The sequence below is a fragment of the Echiichthys vipera genome, assembly GCF_963691815.1.
Source record: "Echiichthys vipera genome assembly, chromosome: 13".
Taxonomy (NCBI): Eukaryota; Metazoa; Chordata; class Actinopteri; order Perciformes; family Trachinidae; genus Echiichthys; species Echiichthys vipera.
This window is the reverse complement of record NC_139838.1, coordinates 28,577,581-28,600,080: the sequence shown is the minus strand read 5'-3', so window position 1 is coordinate 28,600,080 and position 22,500 is coordinate 28,577,581. Positions and strand designations below refer to the sequence as shown.

Genomic DNA, 22,500 nt, shown 5'->3' with positions numbered 1-22,500 from the left:
AGAAAGTTTCATCTTAATGCTAATGTACTTAAACATAACCAGGCTCTGTGTGTGTGTGTGTGTGTGTGTGTGTGTGTGTGTGTGTGTGTGTGTGTGTGTGTGTGTGTGTGTGTGTGGTGTGTGTGTGTGTGTGTGTGTATAACCACACACAGCTGAATCATGGAAAGCCTCTGGGGTGTGGGAGTGTGTGTTGTTATACATACGTTTTGCATTATTTTAGTTTCCATTGAGTTTCGATAAATACTCAAGGCAACGACACACACACACACACACACACACACACACACACACACACACACACACACACACACACACACACACACACACACACACACACACACACACACACACACACACACACACACACACACACACACACACACACACACGCACACACGCGCACACGCACACACACAAACGCACACACACACACACACAGGGTCACAGACACAGACACACAGACACACACACACACACAGGGTCACACACACACGCACACACGCACACGCACACACACACAGGGTCACACACACAGGGTCACACACACACACACACAGGGTCACACCACACACACACACACACACACGGTCACACACACACACACACAGGGTCACACACACACACACACACACACGCACACACACACAGGGTCACAGACACACACACACACACACACATACACACACACACACACACACACACAGACACACACACACACACACACACACACACACACACACACACACACACACACACACACACACACACACACACACACACACACACAGACACACACACACACACACACACACACACACAGACACACACACACACACACACACACACAGACACACACACACACACACACACACACACACACACACACACACACACACACACACACACACACAGAATAAGTTATTATAATTATGCAGATGACACAACTTTGCATAAACATTTCCGACTGTGTCCAAAACAAAGTAAAATAAGTAAATTAAAAAAATATTTCATTGATTAAACAAGAGGAAACTATTAAAATTCCCTTTTGTTGCCTTTAAACTGCATTTCTGACCCGATATGTTTGAATTTGACTTATTTTTACAGCTTTATTTAACATTTTCTTCTGTTTTAGAAAAAGCTCACAGGCTTTTAATGGATTTTAACTGGAATTTTATTTAATTTTAATTTGAACCGTCTTTGTATAAATAACTAGGATCCTGTTTCTGCGGCGTCTGCGGAGCCCACAATCTTTTTTCTATTAATCCAAACAATAAAATCAGCTTCTACAAAATAAAAGACGAATAAACGAACACTTTCAAAACCATTTAAAACCAAAAAATCTAAAAAATGTTGGATTTTGAAGTGTTTTCAGAGCCAAAACACACAGATCCAGACATCACCGAGCTCCTTTAAGAGGGAATCACCAGTGTGTGTGTGTGTGTGTGTGTGTGTGTGTGTGTGTGTGTGTGTGTGTGTGTGTGTGTGTGTGTGGATGAGATCATCAGCAGGGAGAGAAAACAACAACAACAGGTCTTTTCCAGAGCGTCTGGATCTCCCCGAGGACTGACCTCATCCTCCATCCATCAGCAGCTCTGCTCTGGGACTGTGTGTGTGTGTGTGTGTGTGTGTGTGTGTGTGTGTGTGTGTGTGTGTGTGTGTGTGTGTGTGTGTGTGTGTGTGTGTGTGTGTGTGTGTGTGTGTGTGTGTGTGTGTGTGTGTGCTCCAGAGGCCCAGAGGTGATCATCAACACACTGAAGCAACAGTGAGTGTTTGTTTGTATTCCACCGTACATTTACTCTGACGCTGCGTTCAAAACGCACGGACAAAACGTAGGAAATCTGTAAATCTGATTCATTCTCGATGAAAAACACGAACAAGTTTTTGGGCAAAAAGATGAAAATAAAGATTATTTTCAATATCTAAACTTAACCGTCACCTTTAGTCGTCTAAATTAACCGTCTCCTTTAGTCGTCTAAACTTAACCGTCTCCTTTAGTGACTAAACTTAACCGTCTCCTTTAGTCGTCTAAACTTAACCGTCACCTTTAGTCGTCTAAACTTAACCGTCACCTTTAGTCGTCTAAACTTAACCGTCTCCTTTAGTCATCTAAACTTAACCGTCTCCTTTAGTCGACTAAACTTAACCGTCTCCTTTAGTGACTAAACTTAACCGTCTCCTTTAGTCGTCTAAACTTAACCGTCTCCTTTAGTCGCCAAAACTTAACCGTCTCCTTTAGTCGACTAAACTTACCGTCTCCTTTAGTCGACTAAACTTAACCGTCACCTTTAGTCGTCTAAACTTAACCGTCTCCTTTAGTGACTAAACTTAACCGTCTCCTTTAGTCGTCTAAACTTAACCGTCTCCTTTAGTCGCCAAAACTTAACCGTCTCCTTTAGTCGACTAAACTTAACCGTCTCCTTTAGTCGACTAAACTTAACCGTCACCTTTAGTCGTCTAAACTTAACGGTCTCCTTTAGTGGTCTAAACTTAACCGTCACCTTTAGTCGTCTAAACTTAACCGTCTCCTTTAGTCGACTAAACTTAACCGTCTCCTTTAGTCGTCTAAACTTAACCGTCACCTTTAGTCGTCTAAACTTAACCGTCACCTTAGTCGTCTAAACTTAACCGTCACCTGTAGAGACGTGGGCTTTTCAAAATAAAAGCCTGAATATGGCACTGATGCATAAAGACCAGAGAGATGTTTTCACTCTCCCTGTGTGTGTGTGTATGTGTGTGTGTGTGTGTTTGTGTGTGTTTGTGTGTCTGTCTGTGTGCGTGTGTGTGTGTCACAAGTGTTTGTATCTGTGTGTGTGTTTGTGTGTGTGTGTGTTTGTGTGTGTGTGTGTGTGTGTGTGTGTACACCGATATTACAATCAGTGAGATCTTATTGGATGTTTTCACTCTCCCTTTCTTTATTTTGGTGTGTGTGTGTGTGTGTGTGTGTGGTGTGTGTGTGTGTGTGTGTGTGTGTGTGTGTGTGTGTGTGTGTGTGTGTGTGTGTGTGTATGTGTGTGTGTGTGTGTATGTGTGTGTGTATGTGTGTGTGTGTGTGTGTGTGTGTGTGGGTCGCAGCTGTTGGGTCTGTTTTATTACTTTCTCAGCAGGTGCGAGAGTCGTCTCTTTTGTCCGCGCTCTTATTGTCTCGCTCCAGCTCCGGTCATCCTGACATATTGAGTCCTCGGCCACTTCCTGCGACAGCGACTGGGGAGGAATTTAACGCCGTCAGCGCCACTAATGAAATCTGAGGTTCAGCCGCGCTCGCTGTTCGGCTCTGAAGGTGACCGTTAAGTTTAGACGACTTAAGGAGACGGTTAAGTTTAGACGAATAAAGGAGACGGTTAAGTTTAGACGACTAAAGGAGACGGTTAAGTTTAGACGACTAAAGGAGACGGTTAAGTTTAGACGAATAAAGGAGACGGTTAAGTTTAGACGACTAAAGGAGACGGTTAAGTTTAGACGACTAAAGGAGACGGTTAAGTTTAGACGAATAAAGGAGACGGTTAAGTTTAGACGAATAAAGGAGACGGTTAAGTTTAGACGAATAAAGGAGACGGTTAAGTTTAGACGAATAAAGGAGACGGTTAAGTTTAGACGAATAAAGGAGACGGTTAAGTTTAGACGAATAAAGGAGACCGTTAAGTTAGACGACTAAAGGAGACGGTTAAGTTTAGACGACTAAAGGAGACGGTTAAGTTAAGGCTCTAAAGGAGACGGTTAAGTTTAGTCTCTAAAGGGGACGGTTAAGTTAGACTCTAAAGGTGACGGTTAAGTTTAGACGACTGAAGGAGACGGTTAAGTTAGACGACTAAAGGAGACGGTTAAGTTTAGACGACTAAAGGAGACGGTTAAGTTTAGTCGACTAAAGGTGACGGTTAAGTTTAGACGACTAAAGGAGACGGTTAAGTTTAGACGACTAAAGGAGACGGTTAAGTTTAGACCACTAAATGTATATTGTTGGCACCTCTCTCTCTCGTCCTGCTGCAGACGACAGATGAGCAACGCGGCCTAAGTGTATGTGAAGCGACGCGGTGGGGCAGAGGCACGGTCGGGACAATGGACTGAGCACACGTCCTCCGCTGCCGCATCAATGCGAGGCGTCCGTGCGTCAGAGTCCCGAGGAAGAGCAGCACAGACGGGTGCAGGTGACAGAAGCAGCTGGAGGTCAGGTGATGCAACCGGCTGCAAGAGCCCAGAGCAGTGTGTCACACATGAGACCACTAAAGGTGACCGTTAAGTTTACACGACTAAAGGTGACCGTTAAGTTTAGTCTCTAAGGTGATGGTTAAGTTTAGTCTAAAGGTGACGGTTAAGTTTAGTCTCTAAAGGTGACGGTTAAGTTTAGTCTAAAGGTGACGGTTAAGTTTAGTCTCTAAAGGTGACGGTTAAGTTAGTCACTAAAGGTGACAGTTAAGTTTAGTCTCTAAAGGAGACGGTTAAGTTTAGTCTCTAAAGGTGATGGTTAAGTTTAGTCTCTAAAGGTGACGGTTAAGTTTAGTCTCTAAAGGTGACGGTTAAGTTTAGTCTAAAGGTGATGGTTAAGTTTAGTCACTAAAGGTGACGGTTAAGTTTAGTCTAAAGGTGAAGGTTAAGTTTAGTCTAAAGGTGAAGGTTAAGTTTAGTCTCTAAAGGTGACGGTTAAGTTTAGTCTCTAAAGGTGACGGTTAAGTTTAGTCTCTAAAGGTGACGGTTAAGTTTAGTCTAAAGGTGAAGGTTAAGTTTAGTCTAAAGGTGACGGTTAAGTTTAGTCACTAAAGGTGACGGTTAAGTTTAGTCTCTAAAGGTGACGGTTAAGTTTAGTCTCTAAAGGTGATGGTTAAGTTAGTCACTAAAGGTGACGGTTAAGTTTAGTCTAAAGGTGAGGTTAAGTTTAGTCTAAAGGTGAAGGTTAAGTTTAGTCACTAAAGGAGACGGTTAAGTTTAGTCTAAAGGTGACGGTTAAGTTTAGTCTCTAAAGGTGACGGTTAAGTTTAGTCTCTAAAGGTGAAGGTTAAGTTTAGTCTCTAAAGGTGACGGTTAAGTTTAGACGACTAAAGGTGACGGTTAAGTGATGGTGCCAGGAGGCGTGTAGCCAGCGGCGGCGTCCCCGGCGGCGTGCTCATTAATGCGGTTTATTTCTCATGTTTCGTTCATGCGCGGGAATCAAACGGTGCAGCGAGAGCGTCCTGACGGCGCGGTGGAGTCAGGACGCGTTTCTTTCCTCCCGTGAGCGCGGAACTATTCTGCTCCTCCGCTCATCTGCATCCGATTTGAATTTCCTGTTCGCATAATTCCTCCGTTAATGGGGAACCGCTCGCCGCCGCCGCCACAGCTGTTCTGCCTTTCCTGCCTGGCAGAGAGCGCCGCTCACACGGGGAGGAGGAGGGGGATGGGGGGAAATCTGCAAGTCATGTGCTGCGGAAAATACAGTACGTACACACACACACACACACACACACACACACACACACTCTCCCCGCGGAATGGAGTCAAACACCCACCCACTCCGCGCTCTCCGCACGCACACTCTCACAGCACCACACCCCCTTCTCTGGAGCCACACTGAGCATGTGCAGTGGTCCTGAGGAGTCCCCCCCCCCTCACCCCAGCCCTCCACGCCGCCACACCGCTCTGTGATTGGTTGGTTACGGGCTCGAGCAGCGCCACGTTGCACCAGGCGGACTTCGCCCCGCTGCCGCATTAGTGTGATTACGCGTTCACGGCCCAATCAGGAGGCTGTCCGCTCGCTCTTTAGCAAAACCTGGAGCGCCGGTTTGAATCCCGCCGCAGCCGCTTCGTTTGGTAAAAGAACGGCGAACGGGCACGAGGTCGCCGCCGAGACAAATTTGTGACAGGTTTCTGACGAGCAGACGACAAAAGGTGAGGGTTAAGTTTAGACGACTAAAGGTGACGGTTAAGTTTAGACGTCTAAAGGAGACGGTTAAGTTTAGTCTAAAGGTGACGGTTAAGTTTAGTCTAAAGGTGACGGTTAAGTTTAGTCTCTAAAGGTGACGGTTAAGTTTAGTCTCTAAAGGTGACGGTTAAGTTTAGTCTCTAAAGGTGACGGTTAAGTTTAGTCTCTAAAGGTGACGGTTAAGTTTAGTCTCTAAAGGTGACGGTTAAGTTTAGACTAAAGGTGACGGTTAAGTTGAGTCTAAAGGTGACGGTTAAGTTTAGTCTAAAGGAGACGGTTAAGTTTAGTCTAAAGGTGACGGTTAAGTTTAGTCTACAGGAGACGGTTAAGTTTAGTCTAAAGGTGACGGTTAAGTTTAGTCTAAAGGTGACGGTTAAGTTTAGTCTAAAGGTGACGGTTAATTGTAGTCTACAGGTGACTGTTAAGTGGTTAAAGAGTGGTTTTGATTTGAGAGAATGAAGTGTTTTCTCACAGGAAGTGACTCGGCCTTTGTTTCTTCTTCTCTTGCTTTAATCTGTGCGCGGGCACCTTTTCCCAATCACGCATGTTCGTGCCACCGCCCCGCGCACGCACCCCCCCCACACACGCACGCACGCATGCACCCCCCCCCCCCCCCCCCCCCTGAGTTTCCCACAGTGCCTTGCTCCACCCGCTGAGTCGGGCCTTCAGCCCAGGAATGGAGCAGGAATGCGGCTCCGAGTCCGAGCAAGAACACAGAACAGCTCCAGACTGGCCCCGCCCCCACGCACGCCATTGGCCGAGCCGCTGTAGGCTGACCACAGATCCTCCGCCCCCATTGGCTGCTTCTCCATCTTCACTCCCTGCGGCCGTATCAGAGCGCTCTCACGCTGTTACAGCATGTGTGTGTGTTTAAGTGTGTATGTGTGTGTGTGTGTGTGTCATCTCTGATCCTTCCCGACAGCTCCGTCTTGAGTCCTGTGGGATAATTATTCCGTAGCTCAGGACATTGTTGTGCATTAGCTCCTTTTCGCTTCTCCGCGGCCGCGTTGAGGCGCTCACACGCTCGTCAGTGGCGCCGCAAACGAGGCAGGAAACGTGGATATTGTGGCGTGTGTGTGTGTGTGTGTGTGTGTGTGTGTGTGTGTGTGTTAGGCTGAGTTCCTGCACAGCTATTATTAGACTCCACTTCATCCTAAAGGGATTAACCGTCACCTTTAGTCGTCTAAACTTAACCGTCTCCTTTAGTCGTCTAAACTTAACCCTCACCTTTAAGTCGTCTAAACTTAACCCTCACCTTTAGTCGATTAAACTTAACCGTCACCTTTAGTCGTCTGAACTTAACCGTCACCTTTAGTCGTCTAAACTTAACCGTCTCCTTTAGTCGTCTAAACTTAACCGTCTCCTTTAGTCGTCTAAACTTAACCGTCTCCTTTAGTCGTCTAAACTTAACCGTCACCTTTAGTCGTCTAAACTTAACCGTCACCTTTAGTCGTGTAAACTTAACCGTCACCTTTAGCCGTGTAAACTTAACCGTCACCTTTAGTCGTCTAAACTTAACCGTCACCTTTAGTCGTGTAAACTAACCGTCACCTTTAGTCGTGTAAACTTAACCGTCTCCTTTAGTGACTAAACTTAACCGTCACCTTTAGTCGTCTAAACTTAACCGTCACCTTTAGTCGTGTAAACTTAACCGTCACCTTTAGCCGTGTAAACTTAACCGTCTCCTTTAGTCGTCTAAACTTAACCGTCTCCTGTAGTCGTCTAAACTTAACCGTCACCTTTAGTCGTCTAAACTTAACCGTCACCTTTAGTCGTCTTAACTTAACCGTCTCCTTTAGTCGTCTAAACTTAACCGTCTCCTTTAGTCGTCTAAACTTAACCGTCACCTTTAGTCGTCTTAACTTAACCGTCTCCTTTAGTCGTGTAAACTTAACCGTCACCTTTAGTCGTCTTAACTTAACCGTCACCTTTAGTCGTCTTAACTTAACCGTCTCCTTTAGTCGTCTAAACTTAACCGTCACCTTTAGTCGTCTTAACTTAACCGTCACCTTTAGTCGTCTTAACTTAACCGTCTCCTTTAGTCGTCTAAACTTAACCGTCTCCTTTTGACTAAAAGAAATTATTCACGGTAAACTGCCTTCAACGCGCACACGTGCGCGCGCGCACACACACACACACACACACACACACACACACACACACACACACACACACACACACACACACACACACACACACACACACACACACACACACACACACACACACACACACACACACACACACACACACACACACACACACACACACACACACACACACACACTCGATTAATGGATCCCAGAAAGATTGGACAGCTGCACACGAACACTTCACCTGAGTGTGACAGGTGTGAGGTCAAAGGTCAAAGGTCAAGGTCACGGCGCCATCGTCAGACTGACGGATGAGAGAGCGAGCGAGCGAGTGAGAGAGAGAGAGAGAGGGAAGTGACAGGAAACCAGGAAGACGTTTAATCTCGACTGCAGGATTCTGGAGAAGGGGGGATGATTGAAGGGGAAGAGGAGGACGAGAGGAGGACGAGAGGAGGCGAGGCGCTACTTGAACAGATGAGTTTTCAGCCTCCGACGCTCAGAGGAGAGCGCCCTGAGAGGGAAGGTCGTTTCAGGTTCGAGGGGACGGGAGAAAGAGGAGGAAGAGGAGGAAGAGGAGGGAGAGGAGGAAGAGGAGGGAGAGGAGGGAGAGGAGGAAGAGGAGGGGAGAGGAGGGAGAGGAGGAAGAGGAGGAAGAGGAGGGGACGAGGGAGAGGAGGGAGAGGAGGGAGAGGAGGGAGAGGAGGGGACGAGGGAGAGGAGAAAGAGGAGGAAGAGGAGGAGGGAGAGGAGGGAGAGGAGGGAGAGGAGGAAGGGGAGGGGAGGAGGGAGAGGAGAAGAGGAGGGGAGAGGAGGAAGAGGAGAGGAGGCAGAGGAGAGGAGGGAGAGGAGGAAGAGGAGAGGAGGCAGAGGAGAGGAGGGAGAGGAGGAGAGGAGGAAGAGGAGGGGAGAGGAGGGAGAGGAGGGAGAGAAGAGAGGAGGGAGAGGAGGGAGAGGAGGGAGAGGAGGGAGAGGAGGAAGAGGAGGGAGATGAGGAAGAGGAGGAAGAGGAGGAAGAGGAGGGAGAGGAGGGAGAGGAGGAAGAGGAGGGAGAGGAGGAAGAGGAGGAAGAGGAGGAAAAGGAGGAGAGGAGGGAGAGGAGGAAGAGGAGGAACAGGAGGAGAGGAGGAAGAGGAGGGAGGACTGAGGCAGACGGATGATGAAACGTCACAGACGCTGGGCTTCTGTTGCAGCCGTCTACGCTGCGTTCAAGGTCACTCACAGAGCGTTGGGGTTTGCGGTGGGAAAGTCCCGCGCACTACACGCGGAGCAGCGCGCTCTAAAGGGCTGCGGCTTGTTTACGTGACGGGTTCGTCCAAAAAAACACTTTTAAACGGGCGTCATGATTTCCCAAAGTCAGGCAGACGACTTCAAATTGTTTGTTTCATGAGAAAAAACAACGAAATATTGAGTTTAAGGGTAAAAAGAGTAAATATTCACATTTAAGGACAAATCATTTCATGTTTAATTCACTACATAAATAATCTACATGATCAAAACCACACGGTGAAGCCTTTAAATGACTTCAGAGTAAATGAACCTGACGTACAGAGATCGGAGCATGAAGCGGCGTCCAAACTATCGCAGTTCAGACGCTGTTTTTTTATCTTTGTGGAAGAAATGATGTCGAAAAATACAAGATAAACATTTTTATATTGTTTTGAAGACGTAGCGTCTCCGTCGAGGTCCGTTCACTTCAACTTGATCCAATCGCCCTCAACTACGGGAGTCTCCGTCTTCTGCCTCATTTCCTCTGACCAGTGTGAGTGCAACCGTACCGCGTCTAGGAGCGGCACGCTTGCCGTCCACGGCCCGTTTGGGAGAGGTGGGCTTTAGTAAAGCACGTTTGCACGTGTACGAGCACGAGCGTGCGCACGTGTACGGGCACGAGGCCTACGGCGGTTCTGAGGTCATTTCCTGTGCGCCTGTTGGGACGTAGAAAAAAGAAGGAGGGACCATGCGCGGACATTTCAAACAATGGCGGTGAAAGGTTCACGTTGGTGTGATGCGGAGGTGGAGTGTTTACTGCAGATTTGGTCGATGAAAAGATTCAAAAACAGTCGACAAGACGCACAAAAACTCCGAGGTCTACGGAAAGATCTGGAAACAAAGCCACGCATCGCCATGACGTCATCAATGCGTGTGACGTGTTACGGCGTGATGACGTATAGGCAGCAAGAAGCATTCTCCGAGGCCCAGGTAGTGTGAGTACAAACGGGCCTGGAGGGGGGGACAAGGACCCTAAAGCACGGGGCACGGGACGGAGGCACAGTGGGAGGGCGCCCTAAAGGAGCGAGGAGTGGCTGCTGAATCTGGAAAAGCATCTGCTGCAGAGACGCACGAGTCCATTTCCTGTGGTGGTGATGAGTCAGGCGGAGAAATGGCAGGATGGCGCAAGCGTCTGTGCCGCCAACGCCTAAAAATAGTCCCGCGGTTTTGACGCCGTGTCTGCACTTCACCAAAACGTGGGGTTTCTGTCCCACATGAAAAAGCAAGAGGAGGAAACCGAGGAGCTGAGCTTCGGCCGCTCTGAGCCGAAGTTCATCCCTGCGCGTGTGTCCGCGGGAGCAGCTCACACGCCCCAGACGACGGCACGGGAACAAAAGACACGCGGACAGCAAATGTCAGTGTGTTTGTGTTGGACGGCGTTTCTTTCCAGGGTTACGTGTCGCTTCCTCTCGTCTGTGCTGGAACCTTTCCACTGGGTACGCGGCGTCTAATGAAGCAGAAATACCGTGAAAAATAACAAAGACGAGCTAAAAAAAGGGCCAAACTTTTCCTCTTCCATCTCCTCTCTGTGTGGGAGGAATTTAGAGAGAGGGTCGGGTGTTTTTTACAGATGGAAACGACCTTTTTTCTACAGAGAAACGCTAAAATAAGGACTAACAAAGGTGCTAACAAACGTGCTAACGAACATGCTAATGAACATGCTAACAAACGTGCTAGTTTTAAACCGTAACAGACTCTCAAATTGGACGGGTTTGTCCATAAAAACACTTTTAAACGGCCGTTATTATTTCCCAAAGTCACGCAGACGTCTTCAAATTGTTTGTTTAATGAGAAAAAACAACAAAATATTCAGTTTACCGTCATTGAAGACAAAAAAGGAGTAAATATTCACATTTAAGGAGATGCGTGGCTTTGTTTCCAGATCTTTCCGTAGACCTCGGAGTTTTTGTGCGTCTTGTCGACTGTTTTTGAATCTTTTCATCGACCAAATCTGCAGTAAACACTCCACCTCCGCATCACACCAACGTGAACCTTTCACCGCCATTGTTTGAAATGTCCGCGCATGGTCCCTCCTTCTTTTCTCTACGTCCCAACAGGCGCACAGGAAATGACCTCAGAACCGCCGTAGGGCTCGTGCTCGTACACGTGCGCACGCTCGTGCTCGTACACGTGCAAACGTGCTTTACTAAAGCCCACCTCTCAGAAAATCGCAGGCGAACAATAACCATGGTCACCCGACACGGTCGGCTGTGTTGTGTCAGTGAACTTGTTTTGATTTGTAAATATTAATATATTTGATTTTAGAAAGTGAGATACACGGTGGTGTGGTGGTTAGCACTGTCGCCTCGCAGCGAGAGGGTTCCTGGTTTGAATCCCGGCTGGGGCCCTTCTGTGTGGAGTTTGCATGTTCTCCCCGTGTCTGCGTGGGTTTTCTCCGGGTTCTCCGGTTTCCTCCCACAGTCCAAAGACGTGCAGGTGTTGGGTTCATTGATGACACTAAATCACCCGTAGGTGTGAATGGTTGTCTGTCTCTGTTCGTCTCTATGTGTCCTGTGATAGACTGGCGTCCTGTCCAGGGTGGACCCCGCCTCACGCCCGATGTCAGCTGGGATCGGCTCCCGCCCCCCGCGACCCCGACCCCGGGATAAGCGGTTGAAGATGAATGAATGAATGATAATCGTCTGGAAACAACACAAACTCTAGTGCGACTTATATCTGTTTCTTTCCTTCTTTAATTTGCATTTTCAGCTCCGGTGCGACTTTTACTCCGAAAAATACGGTAACTCCAAACATCACATTTGCAGGTTCAACAGAGAGTCTGAACATTGAGACAGGAAGTCTGCAGATGTGATCTGGGGTCGGCGAGCAGGTGGAACGGCTGCAGCGTTCAAACACACGACACGTTCAAACACACGACACGTTCAAACACACACACGTTCAAACACACACACGTTCAAACACACGACACGTTCAAACACGAGACACGCTCAAACACACACACGTTCAAACACACGACACACGACACGTTCAAACACGCGACACGTTCAAACACGCGACGCGTTCAAACACACACACGTTCAAACACACGACACACGACACGTTCAAACACGCGACACGTTCAAACACGCGACGCGTTCAAACACGCGACGCGTTCAAACACGCGACGCGTTCAAACACGCGACGCGTTCAAACACACCACACGTTCAAACACGCGACACGTTCAAACACGCGACACGTTCAAACACACGACGCGTTCAAACACACGACACGTTCAAACACACGACACACGACGCGTTCAAACACACGACACGCTCAAACACACACACGTTCAAACAAACGACACACGACACGTTCAAACACACGACACGTTCAAACACACGACGCGTTCAAACACACGACGCGTTCAAACACACGACACGTTCAAACACACGACACGTTCAAACACACACACGTTCAAACACACGACACGTTCAAACACGCGACACGTTCAAACACACGACACGTTCAAACACACACACGCTCAAACACACGACACGTTCAAACACACGACACGCTCAAACACACACACGTTCAAACACACGACACACGACACGTTCAAACACACGACGCGCTCAAACACACGACGCGCTCAAACACACACACGTTCAAACACACGACACGTTCAAACACACACACGTTCAAACACACGACGCGTTCAAACACACGACGCGTTCAAACACACACACGTTCAAACACACGACACGTTCAAACACACACACGTTCAAACACACGACACGTTCAAACACACACACGTTCAAACACACGACGCGTTCAAACACACGACGCGTTCAAACACACGACGCGTTCAAACACACGACGCGCTCAAACACACGACGCGCTCAAACACACACACGTTCAAACACACGACGCGCTCAAACACACGACGCGCTCAAACACACACACGTTCAAACACACGACACGTTCAAACACACACACGTTCAAACACACGACACGTTCAAACACACGACACGTTCAAACACACACACGTTCAAACACACGACACGTTCAAACACACACACGTTCAAACACACGACACGTTCAAACACACACACGTTCAAACACACGACGCGTTCAAACACACGACGCGTTCAAACACACGACGCGTTCAAACACACACACGTTCAAACACACACACGTTCAAACACACGACGCGCTCAAACACACGACGCGCTCAAACACACACACGTTCAAACACACACACGTTCAAACACACACACGTTCAAACACACGACACGTTCAAACACACACACGTTCAAACACACGACACGTTCAAACACACACACGTTCAAACACACGACGCGTTCAAACACACGACGCGTTCAAACACACGACGCGTTCAAACACACACACGTTCAAACACACACACACAGACGCATGGAAACAGGAAGGAAATGGAGAAACACAGAAATGGCCCCAGTGAAAATATTCAGAACCCCAAACGTCTGCGAGGAAAATTGATTTTTTTTTTTTTATTCAACACTCGACAAAAGAGACGTCCCCTGAAAGACGGAGCGGAGAAGATGTTTTCAATGACACACACACACACACACACACTCACACACTCACACACACACACACACACACACTCTGCCCGCTCTTATTTTGAAGAGCACTCACTTCCTTTGACTCACATAACCCCACAGCGCCCTGCTCTGAAATTAACCCAGTCTTTATACACACACACACACACACACACACAGACACACACACACACACACACACACACACAGACACACACACACACACAGTCACAAACAGACAGACAGACAAACACACACAAACACACACACACACACACACACACACACACAGCTCAAACTAACCTCGTTCATAAAATACTCAGAGGATTTTTATTAAAAGTGTTTTTTGAATGCGAGGCTTTTTCCACCGCGGAGGACAGCGTCACGTTCGCAACCTTCAACCTTTCTCTTTGTTACCGCGGGGACCGCAAATGTCCGCATCATGTGGACCGGGACATTCGGACCTGTACGGTACTGAAGCACAGAACAATGTTGTTGTATCACCGTATATTTATCTTAAAGTACAAGTTTGAGGCTCTTGTTCTTCACACTGATTAGCTCGGGGCAGCACGGTGAAGGCATTCAAAGGTCTTTTTTAACCACTAATGCTGCTGAAAATAACAGCAAACCTCTGCAGCAGCATGAGAAGAGTCCTTACACACACAACAAAGCGTCATCAGCGTAGTTAGTGAAGCCAGAGTTTATTAAAGAGTGTTTTAAAGACTTACCTACTGGCCCCTGTACCAGCTCCTTTCATAGTAAAGTCCATTACAGTGGAAGGAGCCCATTGCTGCTTTGTTGTGTGTGTAGGGACTCTTCTCATGCTGCTGCAGAGGTTTGCTGTTATTTTCAGCAGCATTAGTGGTTAAAAAAGACCTTTGAATGCCTTCACCGTGCTGCCCCGAGCTAACCACTGTTAGCCACGTCCAAATAATTGGATTAAATAATCCAAACGAATCGGCCAAAGATCAGAAGCGAGAGTGCTGCGCCAGAAGAGTCGTCGTCCGTTAGCGCCCGGCGCCATTTCGGGGTAAAAAACAGTTCATTTTGCATCTTTTGCACTCGATGAAAGCGCTCGGGTCGAGAGATCGATGCTGGAAACCGCAGCGTCACTTTTAATCTGGACTTTGATCCCCTGGTTTCACTCCCCCCCCCAACGAGAGAGAAAGGTAGACGGGGCCGGTTTGGGGACGTCTTCCCCTCCCAGCGTCTGAAACAGATTCTTTCATCAGAGATGAATGAGCCTCCGTCGGGGAGTATCACGTTCGCCACTTTGGGTGTGATGCTGGAGTTTTGTTCGGGGACGAGGGACGGGGGGGGGGGGGGGGTGGGACGGGGGGGCGTTCAGCCCCGACGGCTCCTTCTCTCACAGCCGGAGGACGAACGCACAAACAAGCAGCTCTGACTCAGGTTCAGAGTCTTTTACAGGTTTTCTTCGTCTGTTTTTAAGAGTTTGCAAAAGTTAAAATGTGAAAAGAGGCAAAAAAATGACTGATGATGTAAAATGTGACGGTTTCATTCTCATCTCATCTTCAGCCTCTTATCCGGGGTCGGGTCTCAGGGCAGCAGCTTTAGCAGGGGACCCCAAACTTCCCTTTCCCGGGCCACATTAACCAGCTCTAACTGGGGGATCCTGAGGCGTTCCCAGGCCAGTGAGGAGATCTAATCTCTCCACCTGGTCCTGGGTCTTCCCCGAGGCCTCCTCCCAGCTGGACGTGCCTGGAACACCTCCCTAGGGAGGCGCCCAGGGTTCATCCTTACCAGATGATCCAGAACCACCTCAACGCCATCTTTCTTTTAAACGCACGGATCAGGGTTCATACGCACTTTCCGTTTCTAGATCCCAGACTCAAGTTTCCAGACTCCTCAGAGAAACGTCTGAACACCAACTGTTAGATGCTTGTTATGTAAATAAAAGGTTTTAAAATCCAACTTTTAACACGTATGTTAAGATTCTAACATCGATCGACCAATGTGGATTTCTTTAGGGCCGATTTCAGCCGTAGCCGATGACCGATACGTTTCACGGCTAAAGTCTGGTTCGTTTGACCAGTGTGAGTGCAACCGTACCGCGCCTTGGAGCGGCACGCTTGCCGTCCACTGCCCGTTTGGGAGAGGTGGGCTTTAGTAAAGCACGTGTGCACGTGTACGAGCACGAGCGTGCGCACGTGTACGAGCACGAGGCCTACGGCGGTTCTGAGGTCATTTCCTGTGCGCCTGTTGGGACGTAGAAAAAAGAAGGAGGGACCATGCGCGGACATTTCAAACAATGGCGGTGAAAGGTTCACGTTGGTGTGATGCGGAGGTGGAGTGTTTACTGCAGATTTGGTCGATGAAAAGATTCAAAAACAGTCGACAAGACGCACAAAAACTCCGAGGTCTACGGAAAGATCTGGAAACAAAGCCACGCATCGCCATGACGTCATCAATGCGTGTGACGTGTTACGGCGTGATGACGTATAGGCAGCAAGAAGCATTCTCCGAGGCCCAGGTAGTGTGAGTACAAACGGGCCTGGAGGGGGGACAAGTACCCTAAAGCACGGGGCACGGGACGGACGCAGAAACATCTGTTCACCTGTCGCAACAACAGCAGATGTTAATAATTAGGACTCATAATAATAATAATAATAATAATAATAATAAGGTTAGTTGAGTAATTATAAGTCATTCTAACGTCACTTGTTGTTGCTGCAGGTGCACAAATCAGAGGTTTGCGTGCAGATTGTGCTCCGCAGCCTCACTACACACACACCACTCTTTGTGCTTTTGCGGAGATTTATTGTCATTATCACCATTGTTTTCATTATCATCATCATCTTGGGTTCCTTTTGTAAATCCCAGAGGTTTGACACTGAACTCTTGTGGGGAATAAAAACGCACGGAGTGGCGGTTGACCCTCTGGAACGCCGCAGACGAGACGGAGCGAACCGCAAATGAATGAGAGGAAAACGGCGGCGGCTGAATGCGTCCCACAGGTAATTTATTCAGCACCAGATTGGATTTTTTAGTTGTTTATCAGGTAACAAAAGACTCCGTGTGTGTGTGTGTGTGTGTGTGTGTGTGTGTGTGTGTGTGTGTGTGTGTGTGTGTATGTGTGTGTGTGTGTGTGTGTGTGTGTCTGTGTCTGTGTGTGTGTGTGTGTGTGTGTGTCTGTGTGTCTGTGTGTCTGTGTGTGTGTGTGTGTGTGTGTGTGTGTGTGTGTGTGTGTCTGTGTCTGTGTGTGTGTGTGTGTGTGTGTGTGTGTGTGTGTGTGTCTGTGTGTCTGTCTGTGTGTGTGTGTGTGTGTGTGTGTGTGTGTGTGTGTGTGTGTGTGTGCATTATAAAAGTATAATTGAGTTGTATTTCGCTGAATGCCTCAGAATTGTAAGTTCATATTTTGACATTTCAGCGAACGAACGTTTGTTTGACTGCAAATTAAAATTAATGGAATTCTTCAAAAATCTAAATTATTAATTCGACAAAAAATTAATATTCAAGCCTGGAAATCAGTTTGTGGAATATGTGGGGAAGTTTAGCAACGAGTTTCAGAAACACAAAAGTTATTAAATCATCTCATCTCATCTTCAGCCTCTGATCCTGGATCAGGTCTCGGGCGCAGCAGCTCCAGCAGGGGACCCCAAACTTCCCTTTCCTGGGCCACATTAACCAGCTCTAACTGGGGGATCCTGAGGCGTTCCCAGGCCAGTGTGGAGATCTAATCTCTCCACCTGGTCCTGGGTCTTCCCCGAGGCCTCCTCCCAGCTGGACGTGCCTGGAACACCTCCCTAGGGAGGCGCCCAGGGTTCATCCTTACCAGATGATCCTGAACCACCTCAACTGGCTCCTTTCAACGCAAAGGAGCAGCGGCTCTACTCCGAGTTCCTCACGGATGCTGAACTTCTCCCCCTCTCTCTAAGGGAGACTCCAGCCCCCCTCCTGAGGAAACACATTTCAGACGCTTGGACCCGCGACCTGGTTCTTTGGGTCCTGACCCAGCTTTCATGACCACAGGTGAGGGTAGGAACCAGGACTGAGGGTAGATCCAGAGCTTTGCCTTCCTCAGCTCTCTTTTGGTCACGACTCAGCTTTGTTTGACAAAAGGTATAAAACAGGACATGGCTACACGGTGGTGTAGTGGTTAGCACTGTCGCCTCACAGCGAGAGGGTTCCTGGTTTGAATCCCGACTGGGTCCCTTCTGTGTGGAGTTTGCATGTTGTCCCCGTGTCTGCGTGGGTTTTCTCCGGGTTCTCCGGTTTCCTCCCACAGTCCAAAGACGTGCAGGTGTTCGGTTCATTGATGACTCTAAATCACCCGTAGGTGTGAATGGTTGTCTGTCTCTGTTCGTCTCTATGTGTCCTGTGATAGACTGGCGTCCTGTCCAGGGCTTGGGAACTGATGAACCCCCGTTTCTCTTCACAGGATAAATAAACTCAAGTTTTTGTCTTTCCGCGCTGCGAACCCGTTCATGAGTGGCTGAGTTTCCCACTCAGTGTCAGCAGCAGCGTGAGGCGGCTCAGCTGCTCACACACACACACACACACACACACACACACACACACACACACACACACACACACACACACACACACACACACACACACACACACACACACACACACACACACACACACACACACACACACACACACACACACACACACACACACACACACACACACACACACACACACACATTCAGAGAAACAGCCTCTCGCCTGGAAAGTGTTTGGCGCCGGCTGTGAAGCGCCGGGCAGAATGTTCTGGAAACACTGGAAATATTGGAAATATGTGAACGAGAATCATCTGCCTTCAAAGAAGCTGGAGTTCTCTTGAGCCGGGCAGCGTCCTCCTCTCCCAGTGGAGTTTAGGTGTGAATGCGAGGACGAGCCCCCAGGTGTGTGCACAAGGAAGAGCCCCCAGGTGTGAACACGAGGACGAGCCCCCAGATGTGGACACGAGGACCAGCCCCCAGGTGTGAGCACAAGGAAGAGCCCCCAGGTGTGAACGCGAGGACGAGCCCCCAGGTGTGTGCACAAGAAAGAGCCCTCAGGTGTGAACGCGAGAACGAGCCCCCAGGTGTGAACACAAGGAAGAGCCCTCAGGTGCAAACACGAGGACAAGTCCCCAGATGTGGACACGAGGACGAGCCCCCAGGTGTAAACACGAGGACGAGCCTCCAGGTGTGAACACGAGGACGAGCGAACACGAGGACGAGCCCCCAGGTGTGAACATGAGGAAACAGATGAATATCAATGAGGACGCTGATGAAAAGAGGGAAAACCGTGCTCAGTAAGGTTTGGAACGAGGATGAGCCCCCAGGTGTGAAGACAAGGACGAGCCCCCAGGTGTAAACACAAAACGAGGCCCCAGGTGTGAACACAAGGATCCAGACACGAGGGTACAACAAATCACAGTTCAGGGGGGGAGGGGGATATTGGAAATACGTGAACAAGAATCATCTGCTTTGCCCCAGGTGTGAACACGAGGACGAGCCCCCAGGTGTGAACGCGAGGACGAGCCCCCAGGTGTGAACGTGAGGAAGAGCCCCCAGGTGTGAACATGAGGACGAGCCCCCGGGTGTGAACACGAGGACGAGGAAGAGCCCCCTGGGTGTGAGGGCGAGGAAGAGCCCCCCGGTGTGAAGGTGAGGACGAGTCCCCAGGTGTGAACACGAGGACGAGCGAACACGAGGATGAGCCCCCAAGTGTGAACACGAGGAAACAGATGAAGATCAATGAGGACGTTGATGAAAAAGAGGGAACCGTGCTCAGTAAGGTTTGGAACGAGGAAGAGCCCCCAGGTGTGAACACAAGGATCCAGACACGAGGGTACAACAAATCACAGTTCGGGGGGGAGGGGGATATTGGAAATACGTGAACGAGGGGGGCATCTACTTTGCCCCAGGTGTGAACACGAGGACGAGCGAACAAGAGGACGAGCCCCCACAAGGAAACAGATGAATATCAATGAGGACGCTGATGAAAAAGAGGGAACCGTGCTCAGAAAGGTTTGGAACAAGGTTCAAATTAACGATCCAGACACGAGGGGAGGGCGGGGGGGTCCTCCAACAAATCACAGGGTCCCGGGGGGGAGGGGGGGGGTCTCTTCCTCTGATGAGCCCATCAGTGCCGCTGGTCACTCGTGTGCTGAGTAATTGAGAAACACACGCCGCGGCTTTAATGAGAGAATAAGCTCTTTCTCTCTCTTCATGAATAAAAACAGAGAATCTAAATAAAAAAAGCCGTGAGAACAAAGTGTTTCTCAAGTGTTTCGCTCTAAATTGTGATTTATGACACCTGCCTTCACCGCATGAGCGACGGCATCGAACACAAACTCATTCAGACACTTTTTTCTTTCCTCACTCAGTAAATGATGTCAGAATTAAACGCGTTCGCGGAGCGAGGCCGCGTGTATTTAAGGACGCGGATGCAAATGACGGTTTTCTCCACCTGCAGCTGCGTCGTTACCTGGAAGTGATCTCAGTCCATTACAACTAACCATGAACCGTCCTCCGTCAGAGTCCGGACTAATGCCGTACACATGCTTCACTTTCTCAGGCGTCATTCAAGATGTCCTCCCCGTGTCTGTGTGGGTTTTCTCCGGGTTCTCCGGTTTCCTCCCACAGTCCAAAGACGTGCAGGTGTTGGGTTCATTGATGACTCTAAATCACCCGTAGGTGTGAATGGTTGTCTGTCTCTGTTCGTCTCTATGTGTCCTGTGATAGACTGGCGTCCTGTCCAGGGTGGACCCCGCCTCACGCCCGATGTCAGCTGGGATCGTCTTCACAGTACTGTTCACATCCCCTTGAATGCCGCAGTGACCCCCATAGAAACACGCGCTGCATCAAACACTGCATACATGTGCATTTGAATTGATCTGTGTTTGATTCCTGCTCTTCACACTTGCATGACGTGACCTCTGTGGTGTCAGTGGCGTTTAATGAAGCTGTGGGCGGGACTCGGACACGGGTCGATGTCTGGCTGATTGTCCAGGGGGGGGGGGACCGTTTTGAGTGACGCTCATCATGTGCATCACGCCATGATTGCTGTTGGTGTGTTTACCCGTCACGCGGATAAAGAGGAGCTCTCCATCCCGCGCTCTCATTTGCATGTTGCATTAATATTAATTAGAGCTCTCAGCTGACAAACTCCAAACTGAGCTCCTTTAATCTGCAGCGATATTTGTTTATGCGTTTGCATTCCTGCTGTTTCAGTGTTTAAGGGCGCCCTCCCACTGTGCGTCCGTCCCGTGCCCCGTGCTTTAGGGTCCTTGTCCCCCCCTCCAGGCCCGTTTGTACTCACACTACCTGGGCCTCGGAGAATGCTTCTTGCTGCCTATACGTCATCACGCCGTAACACGTCACACGCATTGATGACGTCATGGCGATGCGTGGCTTTGTTTCCAGATCTTTCCGTAGACCTCAGAGTTTTTGTGCGTCTTGTCGACTGTTTTTGAATCTTTTCATCGACCAAATCTGCAGTAAACACTCCACCTCCGCATCACACCAACGTGAACCTTTCACCGCCATTGTTTGAAATGTCCGCGCATGGTCCCTCCTTCTTTTTTCTACGTCCCAACAGGCGCACAGGAAATGACCTCAGAGCCGCCGTAGGCCTCGTGCTCGTACACGTGCGCACGCTCGTACACGTGCGCACGCTCGTGCTCGTACATGTGCAAACATGCTTTACTAAAGCCCACCTCTCAAGCGGGCCGTGGACGACCCGCTGTCCGCAGTTATGCACGGAGCGGGTGCACTCACACTGCTTAAAGGCACTAGGCTTTAGCTGAAAAAACGGTTTTGGCCCGGTACAGAAGGACAGTATGAGTGCGCCCTAAGTCTGATTGTGTCGCTGCACAGATTTCACCGCAGCAGAGTCTGTTTTCTGGTTCGACCCGTGCACAAAGTCACCGCGGATGGTTTTGGACTGAAGCAGCCGTTTTGCGCTCAATTTCCTAAAAATTTGCCTCCTCCTGCCAAAGACTTTCAAACAATCCCGAGGATCCGGTGTTTCCCTCGGTTCCTCTTGGCAGCGTGAGCGACCACGAGCCCCGTCAGCATTAATACCTCAGGAAAAACCTTAAATAAATAAATGAATCCATGTTGAAAATACTGCAATAACAACGCAACAGCACAGTTAATTACATTAATACTGCATTCACGTGATGCTGCACAATCGCTCGTTTTCATTTGTTCTGTTTTTGTTCGTTCACTTATTTCCTTCGGCTCCTTACTGCAAAAATAATTCACACATATTATTTTCATTTATAACGCGCATGAATGAATGTCTCACTCCGTTTTAAATAAACTTTAAATCATCATCAAGTCCAACATGAAGACTCCAAACTCCTGCCCGACCAAGATGGACACAAAATGACTAAATATAGATGCAAAATGACTAAAAATAGAAGCAAAGTTACTTATTATTGATGCATAATGACTAAAAAGGGACGCAAATGACTAAAAAAACAGTACACAAAATGACTAAATATAGATGCAAAATGACTAAAATTTAAGCAAAATAGGTGCAAAACAGTTACGAAGTGACGCAAAATGACTAAAAAAGGACAGAAAATTAATTTATATATATGCAAAAAGACTAAAAAGGACGCACAATGACTGTAAAACAGGCACAAAATGACTAAATATAGATGCAAAATTACTATAAACAGTGTGTTTGTTCGTAAAGGACAGAAAGTGTCCACAGCGCGGGATCGTTTAACGCTGACACCAAAGGAAACCTGTTGTGCGTC

At 48.6% G+C, this 22,500-nt stretch overlaps 1 protein-coding gene across 1 annotated transcript in view; it reads right to left on the bottom strand.

Moving 5' to 3' along the window:
* The window catches only part of LOC310955676 (zinc fingers and homeoboxes protein 2-like), an 82,134-nt gene that overhangs the window by 53,241 nt on the left and 6,393 nt on the right, over positions 1 to 22,500 (bottom strand). The window lies entirely within an intron of this gene.